This window comes from Myzus persicae, unplaced genomic scaffold (assembly GCF_001856785.1).
Source record: "Myzus persicae strain clone G006 unplaced genomic scaffold, MPER_G0061.0, whole genome shotgun sequence".
NCBI lineage: Eukaryota > Metazoa > Arthropoda > Insecta > Hemiptera > Aphididae > Myzus > Myzus persicae.
In genome coordinates, this window is record NW_019103978.1 from 594,127 (window position 1) to 607,548 (window position 13,422).

The following is a 13,422-nucleotide window of genomic DNA, read 5'->3' on the forward strand; positions in this document are numbered from 1 at the left end:
TATTCATACATATAGCTTAAGGAAAAACATTTATAAATTAAGTATAATTATTCGGACAGATATATTATAATTTCACTAGTAAAAGGAGACTTCGATCATTTTTAAGCTTCCTATTCAATAGATATGTTTCCACACACAATATACCTGAAACATATAGTTGTAATACATTTTATTGTTTATGTTTTAAAAAACTAAAAAAACTTATTTTAATTAAATTTTGAATAGACAATTTTGCGAGTAGAAATCTCATATTATGTATTATATACAATAACTTTTTAAAATTGTGTAGACTAAATAAATTTTAAATTGAGATCAAAGTAAAAAATATATGTTTTTTGTATGTAAAAAGACTAAAAAGGTATAAGATGTGTAAGTAAAATGTTAGATTTAATTTAATTTCTATTTTTCATTCTGAACTTTTTAGTATTATAAACTCAAGTACAATTTTTGTTGAATAAAATAGTTTAACACTTTTTGTTTAGATTATACATATATATTTGTTCAAATAATTAGTACGATAAACTACTATTCTACCAATATAATAATATACATAATCACCACTATAATAAGTAACAACAATTTCAGGCCGATGAGCTTCTTATCGGACCATAACCAAGAACGTCAATAACTGGCGTGGAGAGGATATATATATGTACGTATATATAAACTATTAGACGTATAACCTATTAAGTATTGAGTATAATAAGGGTTTAAAATGTATAACTTTGGATAAAGGTGATAAAATTATGGATATAGACTACAACTTCCATACATGTTGTAACAACTATAACAAATGCTACCAATACGATAGTTGAGATTCTTAGATAAAAATGAATTTTACGTTTTTTCCTATGTCGTTTTTTACTTGACGTTCTTTTCCGTGTCGTTTTTTTCGGAAGGTGGACAATCGACCGACAGGACAATCGACTGACAACCAAAATACCGACAAGATATTTAATTTTACTTTTAATTTATATTCTTATTTTAAAAATATATTCCTATAAAACTTTAATCTTTAATCGGTATGAACCGCATTATTTTTTGTCTTCATTTTATTAAATAAAACAGACATGTGCCAATTTTCAAAATGTCCAGCAATATATTGACATAAGTTCCGGGTTAAATTATATTTAATTAGCCATTACTATTTATTATAAGACAATTGTTATCATTATTAAATATTATAACTTTACAATATTATAAAAAAATGTATTATTAACATATTAAATAATATACATTATGCACAGATTTTTAAAATAGGAATAAAAATTAAAAGTGAAATTAAATATTTTGTCGGTATCTTGGTGGTCGGCCGATTGACCCTGTCAGTTGATTGTATTGCCGGTATTTTAGTTGTCGGCTGATTGACCCAGAGCAATTTTTTTCCTAGATTCAACGATAGATCAGTTGGATATAATAGAAAAGCAAACTATTGTACATAATATCTAGAAAATATAAATATACATTATAATATTGATCACATAAAATTTACATTTTAAAAACGTTTTTAAACTATTAACATTGATAAGTGACCAATATAATATAAAGATATGTCTTGAAATGTCCAGGATCATACCAGATTAATATAAATTCTTACCGATATTGATTATCATCTCCAACAAAATGACTACCTAGGTAAGTCAATTTTCATTTCTTCATCCTCAATGCTTAAAATGTGCAAATGTGGTTCATATTTATTATTTTATTTAATTATTACCAATACGATATACAAACAGCCAAAAATGCCAAAAAATAAAAAATACTCACTTCGTCTGCTACAAACTTTTTATCCTGACAGCCAACCATGGTCAGTAATAACAAAAATAAAAATAAAATATGTCGGATGTCTGACGTACGCAATAAGGAACGATTAGTGTAAATCTATTGCGAGCTATGATGGAACTCACATAGTCGGTGGTACTCGGCAAGAAGTTCGTAGTGAGACAGTATTAAGCCTATTAATATTTTTTTCACAATTCAGTAAAAACACCTAATGAGCAGAAAACCAACGGTAAAAGCATTTTGACATAAAAGAAAAACGTGTCAACGTGTAAGGAGATAGAAGGTTAAAAAAACCTCTCAACGGAAAAAATCTAGACCGGAAGCTTTTGAAATAAAACTGTCTAATAACATCTACCAAGTAAAGCAATGGATTTTTTGAATCTAATAAAAAAGATTCGTTAAATCTTTTCACTGTAGGTTGAGGATTTCAATTGAGTTTAAGGTATTAAAAAAATAAGATTCCAAAGAATATTATACAGAGTAAGTATTGGCTATCCTTAATAGGAAATACAAAAAACAATTTTGACTATTAGATTTAAAACCTTTCTAAATTTTCTTTCATGTCTTATAGATATTTTCAATTTAATCAAGCATGATTTCACCAGTATGTCTATTTATAAATTCATCAAAACTGAATTGACTAAAATTTTAGAGGATTTTATGTATGAATTTTGCAGACTAATCTTCAAAATTCGGCGGATAAAATATTTGCACAAAAGATAACTTTGATATCAGTCTTAGGGCCCCAGTATTTTGTAAAGTGTTCTGTACTAACGCCCGTAGTTATTTGTTTTTGTTGTGATGTGCCATTTTTCGTAAACCCTGCAAATAATTCTGATGAATAGGTAATTGCATATTATGCGGTTATAGTTGAAGATGACTTTAAAAATGTATACACATTATTTCTCCACATACCCACCATTATTTTGCTTAGATGTGTTAAAATTAAAAATATGTGTGAAATTTTTAAACCAACATTCTGGTGCCATCATGCTAAGTAATAATAAAATTAGAACAATTGAAAATTATTAAAAATATTATACAGATACGCTATAGATACTAAAAAATAATTTGGTAATTATTTAAATCGTCTAACTAAATTAGTGAGTATACAAACAATATTGTAAAATTACTTACTATAATCAGGTTGTACATAAATAATAATTGTGATGTAACTATAAACACAATCAAGTTTCAGTAAACTGCTTCATATAAAAATAATGAATTTAGTAAAGTAGGTATAATATTTTTAATAAATCATCAAAGTATTTACTATTTAATCGATAACTTAGGAATGAAATAATTCTATATATAAAATTATTAACTTTCAAATTATTCAGGGTCTTTCCATAGAACAAGTCATTATTAATCCATCTGAAAAAAACCCAATAAACGTATGATTAAATAAACCAGAATACGAAAATAAAATTATTTTATACTTTATAATGTTAAATTGCAAATTCGCAGATGAAAAATATGCATTAAAATTGAATAAGTGTTGAGACATAAATATTTAAAATGCACTGATAATATTACATTTTAGCAAAGTTTTATTCATATACTATGTAATAGGATCAATAGTTTAAAATGATAAAAATAAAAATATGAAGTTATTAATGAGTAGTTACTAGTTAGTAAGTTATCAAACATAGTAGCAGCCCAATTTCAACCTGGTCTACGAAATGTATTCAAAGTCCAGCCAAGTTCTTTTAATGTATTGTATAAAATGTTTGTCAAAACAAAACCAACTAAGCCATGAACTGCTAAAAAAGTTAGAAAATCTTCTCAGATAACTGCCAACTCTTCGTCTGTATATACCGTATACACATTGAAAATCGTTCTATTTGAGCAATTTTTCGTAGATTAAAAATACAGCAAAGTGTAGAAGTGCTGATTGTAGCAAGTAAGGGATATGGGAGAGAAATACGTAAAATTCGGTTTGTACAGGGAGGTCGATGATCCGTTCGAATAATATTATGGTCCTTCTAAGAGGAAGACGTCACCACGACCCGGTGTAATAAATTAGTATACATTTGTGTATGGAATAAGTTATATGATAGACTATGGATGTGTATATGTATTTTAAGCATAATTTAAGGTCGAATAGTGGTTTTTTAATAAGTCTAAAGTATGTAAGGTTATTCTACAATTTTATTATATTTTATGTTTAGTGTGTATATAAGACCGTCATGTGAATATACCTTAGTTCACCCACTTTCCTCGTTATAGTTATTGTTAGATATATAAATGATATTTTTGTGGATATTTAGATATGTCTCCACGGAGTGATGTTTAATGCTCGAAGTCACTGCGACGTGCCTAGATATGTAAGGCGTAATTCGACTTGCATTATTGATTTACGTGTTCACTTATTGAACTAATAAGATCTAGAGGCTTACTTTTTTCATACATTGATTTTATAATATTGAGTGAATTCGAACACTGTTTATAATATGTGAGTTAACTTTTATGATTGTTATCCTAATTTATTATAATTCACATATATTATGTAAGTATCGTATTGTTGATACGACTTAACTTACTTATACTATTTAGAAATTTAAATATGATTTATCTTGACATTTGCCATTTAGAAATTATTACGTTTGCAGCCACCACATAAAACTTTTTACAGACACCGATTTCCATTCGAACTTTATTTAAGTTATGAAGCACTTAAAACCATAATTATGATCTAAATAATCATACTATAAATACTATAAATGATAAATTATACGTTAGAAGTTCAAACGAATAATATTTTTAAATTATAAAAAAAATACTAAACATGTTATGTATATATATATATACTTTACTTAATGGTTTATATAATATAGTTTATATATTATTTAATATAGAAATTTGTTAAAAATTGAAATTAAAATTCTTTTAAAAATTGAGATGTACTGATATATTTTTATTAGTTTTATTTTAATGAAAATACCAATCATGGTCAAATACATTATTAGAGTCGTTTAACTTGTTGGTACATGCGTTACAAACTATCGTCGATAAGTGTTAATAAAATAATAAGCAATAGATTAGGTATACTATTATTGATTGGAGTTCATTCAGTTTTGTGTAAAAGCACTAAATAAAACTCCATCTTCTGCTTGGAAATTGATACCACCCAGTGAAAAATGTCGGCAGTGAACTGAACAAATAAAATTCCAATTGATGCCACACCGACCCACTGCATCTCAACCCTCATCGCGGACTTCAAAAATTAAATATAGTGACTCGAAAGTTTACAACAACGCTGCGGCGACGGGTATTTGTTAAGTATCGAATGTGCTTTTATACACACGAGTCGTATACCTAATAAATTCAAGAAACAATAATAAAAATAATCAATTAACTGTCGTAAACATTATTTATTTCCTATATATGTTTTTGGAAATTGCAGTTATAACAATAATAATAGTAATAACAATAGCAGTTTGTTGCAACGACTTTACTGTATTTATCGTAAACGTGTAGCTTCGTTGTAGGTACAATGTGTTAACATGCGGCAGAATCACGGGCCGTGGCAGCAATGGTCGTATACGCGAAAAACGAGATAAATAATAACATTTCGTGCGCGCCGAGTGTATTTTGTCGTCCTACCGAGCCGCGTAATGGTTTCCAAACACAAAGTATTGCATACACCTGGCAATAATAATTATTATTACTATTATTTCACAGGTCTGGTTGACATAAAATCCCTTTATGCGCTCAGAAGGGGGAGGGGGGTGGGCGAAGACGATTTGTTGACATTAATGATATAGGAACAGCACCGAAAACATAATATTATATTATTATACAAATAATATATATTATTATGCATATATGGAACGAATAGGATTTTCTTGTCAAAAAATAAAAATCCTAAAACTACCACGTTAATGGCGGCAACAACGTCTTGAACGCTAGGGTTTGTTGTCGTGGTGTGACTCGTAATAAGGATCGACTGCGAGCGAGGAAAGCACGAGGGATGTCAGACTGACGTGTGTCGAGATGAGAAACGAAAAATAAAATAAAATCTCACGAAGAATTTTCCAAACCCAGTGGTAGGCATCGGTAGAGGCGGGTACTTAATATTTGTGGTCCGCGAAGGGTTGAAACCACAGCCTAATTGGACTGGACCCAGGATTCGTCGAGCAGCACACTCCGTACTTCATATTATTTTCTAACTAGGTAATACTATTGTCGTTGTTTATTCATTATTATTATTATTATTATTATTATTATTATTTTTATTATTACCATCATTATTATTACTGCATTTTATATTTTAATATAATTGCCCGTATTATATTTACGACGTTCACTAGCTTATGATATTTGTCCTCGTGGCTCGTTATAAACATAGTAATAATATTATTTTATAAAACTCGTTTATGATAAAACTAAAAAACAAACTTATGCGTACACGAAATGACTTGAGAATAAATTACTCCGAAAACAATGATAACATGTTGATCAAATTATGACTTTCAACTTTACAGACTTATCTTGGTTTTTTTTGTTGACTTGTAAAATTGTTAATATATATAATAATACTCTACACATAAATACATAAATGGACGTAGGTACCGTAACATAAATGTCTATTAAATTCTGTCGATAGAGCATATTTCTAACAATATAACAAAACAAAATATATTCTATATATAAATATAATGTTCTTAAAATGAATCAAGTTCAGGTGCACAATTGAAGCTATATTTTCTTTTCAATTCTTTCCCATATTTTTGCTCCTTTTTTTAAACTATTGTTAGCCCCCTCTCCCCCTTCTATATAGTTTTTCCAGGTTACTTCTGCACAGTAAAAACTAGTGAGTTTTTATTTATTTTTATTGAATTTCGAAAACTTCAAATACAAACTATACAATAAGATATATTATATCATACGTCTTATTTTATCACTGATTTTATTGTTTAGATTCGATTAACTTGTTCCGATCATTAACACGACTACGCTTTTGCTATGATACAATATTCTGTTCTTAGCAAAAATTATTATTAATTGAGTTGAATTAACTTCCTCTGACGAACCTCTCAGTTACGCCCAATATTTAACTGGTGCTAATAAATTGAAATCAGAGACGCCATTTCACTGCAGCTCTGAGAAGAACGATGTTATTGAAATAATTTATATTAATGATATTTCCTTCGTTATTTTAAGATAATATTAACATTCATCACTTTTGATTTATTTATATCGACATCGCTGAATCGTTTAGTTATGCTGTTAAGCTTACAGTTAACTTAATACCATTATTGTTGTTAGTAGATAGATACTGTAAAATACTCATTTGAAAATCCATTATTTTATTCAAATGTCAAACCAACTAGGTATATAATCAAAGTGCCAAAATATATTGTGACACATAATTTATTCCACAAAAATTCAAATGATTGTTTTATTTTCCTTATTATTTTTAAGATTTATGTTACAATTTATGTAATAATATTATTAAACTATCACACAATTAATTATTTTTCGATAAATAAGGTACATAACACATGTAAAAACTGTTTTAATTAAAATTACATTTTATGAGAATCTGGAAATGAATTTACTTAACCTTGAATTTAATTTAGTTTAAAAAAAAATCGCATATTATAAATACGAGTATCGGCAGTAATATGATGTTATTTGAAAATGCAAATATTTAAGTTTACAATTACAATAAAAACTATTCCAAAGTTGTATTTAACAAAACCAAAAGTATATTTCGCCCAATAAGTACATTTGAGCATTTCTATAGAATGCTTAGCGAAATTTACTAAAATCGTTTTACTACATGTTCATTATGGGCGCAATTTAACCAGTTAAACTGATACATACCATACGTTATATGAAAGTCCATAAAAACTTGTAAAATAAAGTTATTTATATGAAACTGAATCAGTTTAATACGTGATCGTAGAACTGTAATGCTAAGTTTTAAAGTTATGATCTACACAACATTAATATTTAATTTGAATCTTTTTAAGTGCCTGCATAGTTTAAAAAAAAAACAAAGAGGATTAAGTCTTTCATTCAATTTTAGTTTTTTATTTATTGTTTCTTATACATAATTATGTCAATCAATATCATCCAGAAGATTTAATTAAAATTTAAGATTATTCGTATCCAATATTTTAAATTACTGATTGGTGTGGGTTATTTCTGAGACAATACTTTTTTAAATTGTAAACCTTAGTAGTCCTTATGATATTCTGATATAAGTTTCAATTTTCAATTTTCTGAATGACTCTACTGAAAACTTCACGAGAGGTAAAATAACTAAACTATACTGTCAAATTGATTATTGGTGTCTGAAATTTTAATCCAGTAATTTGAAATATATAAATAATATCACACAATTAATGTATGAAATTCAAATTGTTATGATAATATCGAGATGATAATTATCGCTGAATTCTAATAATGTAATAACCAATAACCAAGTGTCACTAAACAATGTATCAGTTTATTTTCATAATAATCAGTCTTAAGGTCAATCATAATATTCACACTAAAAAATAGCTATGATAATACTCAAGCCAATACTATTGTTTGCAGTACTCCTTTATCTCGAGGTACAGTATGCTTCTATAACGTTATGTACGACAGGTAGTTTTCTATTAACAAAATATGACACCCAAATAAATTCATTAGGTAAAAAAAGTTCAACTATTACAACTTACTTGTATTAATCAATTCCAAAGAAATATTTTTAGACTATTGTTCGTCTACGGATATTTCCTATTAATCAAATAGGTATAATTTAATACTTCCCACTATGAACCATATTGAGATCCATGCAAAACCAATTATTTTGTGTAGTGTTTGGTGCAGTTCAAAGTCTCTTAATTGTTTATTAATGTATTGATTATTAATTATTTCATTGAAATATTAATAAAAACTTGAAACTAAAAGACTAACCAACAAATTAATTTAATGAATATTCCAAGCAAATGTAATTTTAAAGTTTTTAACAGAAGTGAACTTTTTCTTTGTTAAACTTAAATCAACTCTATAAAATCCATTACATTTTATTGCTTGAAGACCGAAGTTATTTTGATATCCAATTCGATTTCATTAAAAATCCATTCAAATATGCTAAACAATAAATTATATTGTATGTACATTTTATTTTTAATTGTATAATTCAAACAATCATTTACAATACTATATTTAAAAAAATAGTTGCACTAAGCATGATAATGCATATTAATAAATTACATTTTCAGTAATCGCTGTGACAGTATTTTTTAACCTAATTATATTATATCAACCTCATAATTTGCAATATTTTACTAGGTATATAGTAACATAGTAACATAGTAACATAGAACAAATAATTATACATAATGAGTAACACATTGCAAATTATTTTATTAAATGTTTAGGTAGAATGATACGTTAAAAAAAATGTATTTACCATAAATTAATTGAATACAAATCTACCAATTTTGAAAAAATCAAACTTATCAAGACTATAAATACATATTAAGGTACCCATACTATATATAGTTTTTAAGTTTTATTTTTTGTCTAATGTGTTGCCTATTTTCACGTTTTGGGTATCACTATCAGCTTACAGGTAATCTGCAGCAATTTCAAATGATTTACTTTTCTTAATAATATGTATACCAACAGTTTTTTTTCCTTTGGGGTTGCGTAGTTTCTTTTATTTCGTAACATTAAAATCACATTAAAACATTATTGATTATATAACACGCTTAGTGATGTATTAACTATTATTATCTGGTATAAAAAGTGTTTGAAGGGTATAAATGAATAAATAATAAAAAAAAACTATTTTTATCAAAACGTGTATCATATATTCGCTAACACCATATAATATAATGACATTGTATTACATGGCTAGTATTATATTCATCTTATATTCATCTTTAATATAAGTGGGATATCAACTAAATTAAGCATAATTTCAGAAATTAAAAAAAAAATTGCAACTACATAAAGTACTGCAGATAATAGAGTACCTAATGATAGTGAAACCCATAAACAGTGTTGTTGATGATAAACAGTAGTGAATTCCTTTTTATTGCAAGTCGGTGGGGGGAGATTTTGTAAAAAACATATATTCCATCCACATCTTCTGGTCCCATTATTTTAGCATAATATGATTTAAATATTATAGGTACCTACACCTAATCGTTCGACGGACCTTGATGGAGTGGATGAATCTCTATAAAACTGACTATATGCCTATTTATTATTATAATTTTGTCTCGATGCAGAATATTTAAACGGTGCACGAGTACACGGATATGATATTATATTATTATATACGTTTTGTCGCTTGTGTGCGTATGTGCTTGTACTTATAACCTATATACACGCATTGTTCGGTCGGCTGAAGGTTATGTTTTGCGGTCGGGTTGTATATAATTTTCATCGTAATTCAACCCCCCCCCCCATCCAACCCCCCATGGTGCACCTCACAACTAACACACGTTCCGGGGGTGTGTGATATTATGTATATACATACTGTGTGCCGAGTACAGTGTGTTGCTGCAGTGGGACGCGGTAAACGTGTGGGTAGTATTATAGGTATACATTATAGTGTGAGAGCGTTGTGTGTGGCGTAGTGAACAGACACAGGGAGTAGACGGGAAAGGGAGATAGAGAATTATACGGATGCTGTTACGGCAGTCGAAAAGTCCCTTTCCTTCGATGAAATATATAAAATATTGACTTTTCCAACAAACCGCAACGAAAATGATGGCGGTGGAGGAGTGTAATACGGGAAAGGGTAAGGCCGAGTCCGAAAAAAGGAACACGAGCATATAGTTAGGAAGACAGAGAAAAAGAGAGAGACGGGGTGAGTGAGGAGGATGGGAAGTTTGAAAGAGAATATTATCTTCCGCCCAAACGATGATAAACGAAAACGCCACTGCACACAATGGCAACTGACTTTTGCTTTTTTCCCCTCTACCACCTGCACTGCCACACATGGTTCTAATGCTGTTTGTTTTTCCGTGGAGATCTTTATTTTAGTTTATCTTTCTCTTATTCCCCTTTTTTTTTTCTTTCCTTCCTACCAAAAACCTTTTATTTACTTATCGCGGATTGAATCGCCGATTTCCGTAAGATACAAACGAAAGTCTCATCTCACCGTGGACTAAGTGTTAAGCTCATTTTTACTGGCAAAACTTTAGTTTTGGCCCATGGCGTATTTGCTTTATACCTATTGCTGTCTTCACGTAATATACCTTTAGATTTGTGGCGTCAAGGTGGTGGTGGATATTCGCTCCGCCCTCATTGTCCACTTCGGCGGCTGTCGCTATAGGTCACAAAATGAGCTGGTGAGAGATTATTTTTTTCAATATTTTATTGGTTTTTATTTTATTTATTTTTTGTGACACTTTAAAAACAGTTATTTTCAAGTACGCTTAACTTGTCTAAAAATGCGCATTTAATCACAACAATGGAACTACGACGTGCGCTTATTACGAATATCGTGTCACATGGAAACATATTAGATTAAACCCAAATCACATGCTTAGTGCCAAATCGTATATAGATATGGAGCCCGGTTGACACGCTCGAACAGTTGGAGAATAGTTTTGTATATTTGTAGAAGGTTTTGGAATCTCGATCATGCTTTCCTTCGTGTCTAAAAAAAAAATGGATAAGGCAAGTTTCTTTTCGGTTCTATATGCAAAACCTAATAATTTTATAGCTTTTGAAACTTTTCATATTAATCTACTTAGAATAGTAGCGTATCCAATCGTATCCCTAACACGTGAGATATGTCCCATGTGGTTACATGATAAAGTAATGGGTCGATATACGTAGATTAATTTTATTTTAAATCGTGAAACACGTATGCTTGACTACTGAAAATTTGAAAAATTAATTTTTGACTATTCTTTAGATGTGACCTAGTATTGATATCATAAAGTCAGAATTTCAGATAAATAATAACATTTTATTAGCTGCCATAGTGTATGCAACTATATGATAAACCTTGATAAACAATAATACGGTAAAATCAATTCAAATATTAGCAACTCCTATACAGTAATTCTATGTCATCGGTGCCATTGCCCATTGGTATTGTAGCGGTATATTGTTACAATGAACCTAGTTCCGTGATATTTTGGTTGCACGCTATTGATTTTAATTAGTTAGTAGTAAGTACATAATTGGTAATTATTTTTTACTAATTTTAAAAGCAATTTAACTAATACTATGTTTTTTAAAGAAAATAATTATTTCTACCTAATATAATATAAATTGATAGAATGATTTTATTAATTGATGTATGCTATAGCAATGCACAGTACTAAATACTCTTCTAGAAGAACATAATGTGTCCTATATAGGTACTATGCTACATTATAAACCCGTTCGAAGAAAATATCATTAACCCTTCTTACGAATTTATAAACAAATAAAGTATGAGTAATGAAATTAGCACAGATTTTAAGCTATAAATAATAAAGTTAAAAACTTTTCTTAATAAACAAAAACTATACGAGATTTGGCTATTTACATTATTGAAAAATATTTATCAACAATTACGATAGTTGTTTTAAGGGTAAACATAAAACAGATTCTCAGTATTTTTTTAAATATGATAATATTCGTTGATGTGTAAGGAAAAAAACAACTATTAATTCCTACCTAAACAAATATTAAAAATTATTTAATAAGTAAGCTTTTTTTTGAAAAAAAAAAACTAATAATTCTTACAAATATTACAATATTTTTATAGTTGTAATTTTTTTTATTGGATACACCAAAATACATTCGCGTTATAAAAGTATTCAAATCATTAGGACTTTTTATTTTGATTTTGATTTTAAGTGTGTGTGTCAATATAATTTATCTATAGGTAACTATATATATCAGTAAAATCGTCTAACCTAAATAGCAATCTAAGATATCGAGTAAGAGAGGTCAAATTAGATCAATATAATATAAAAAATTCAATAATATTTTGCTAAAAAAATCAAGAAAGAATAACCTTAATAAAATATAGTTTAAAATTTGCATTGATGTGCCATGAATTTCATATTATTAAATATGGTATATTGTTGGTAATACTATATTAAATAATATGACTCTCTATCGAGATAGGTACACATAGCTGAATAAAGAGTTATGTGTGAATAATAATATACTGAGTGAACCGAGTAATTATTATAAATGTAAGTAAAACAATGAATGTATTGATTTTATAATCATGTCAGTTTTTTTTTTTTTTTTGTCATCACTATTGAAACAATTTAATTGTTTCAATCTTCAACTTTGTTAGTTGTTTCTGTGTTGTTAAAAATTAATAATCGTTGGTCCATACAATATTTGAATTACCATTATCTTGGCTTGGTTTGAGTTTCAAACTATTTACGCTCACATCGAACTATTTATAAACATTTAAAATGTTTAACCGTTTTAAGTGTTTTTTCAATTTCCTTGTCTAACCCATCTTCAGCCCCGTAAAACTAGATATGGACATACGGTATCGTATGTCACTGCAATAACATACTAACAATGTGTTGTATATTATACTCTCTGGAATATTGATATCTATTATGAACCAGTGACAAAAAGAAAGAATAATATTAAATACCTACCCACATTCAGGTTGTAACTTGATACTGCCAAAGTTATTTTTTACACGTCAATAAT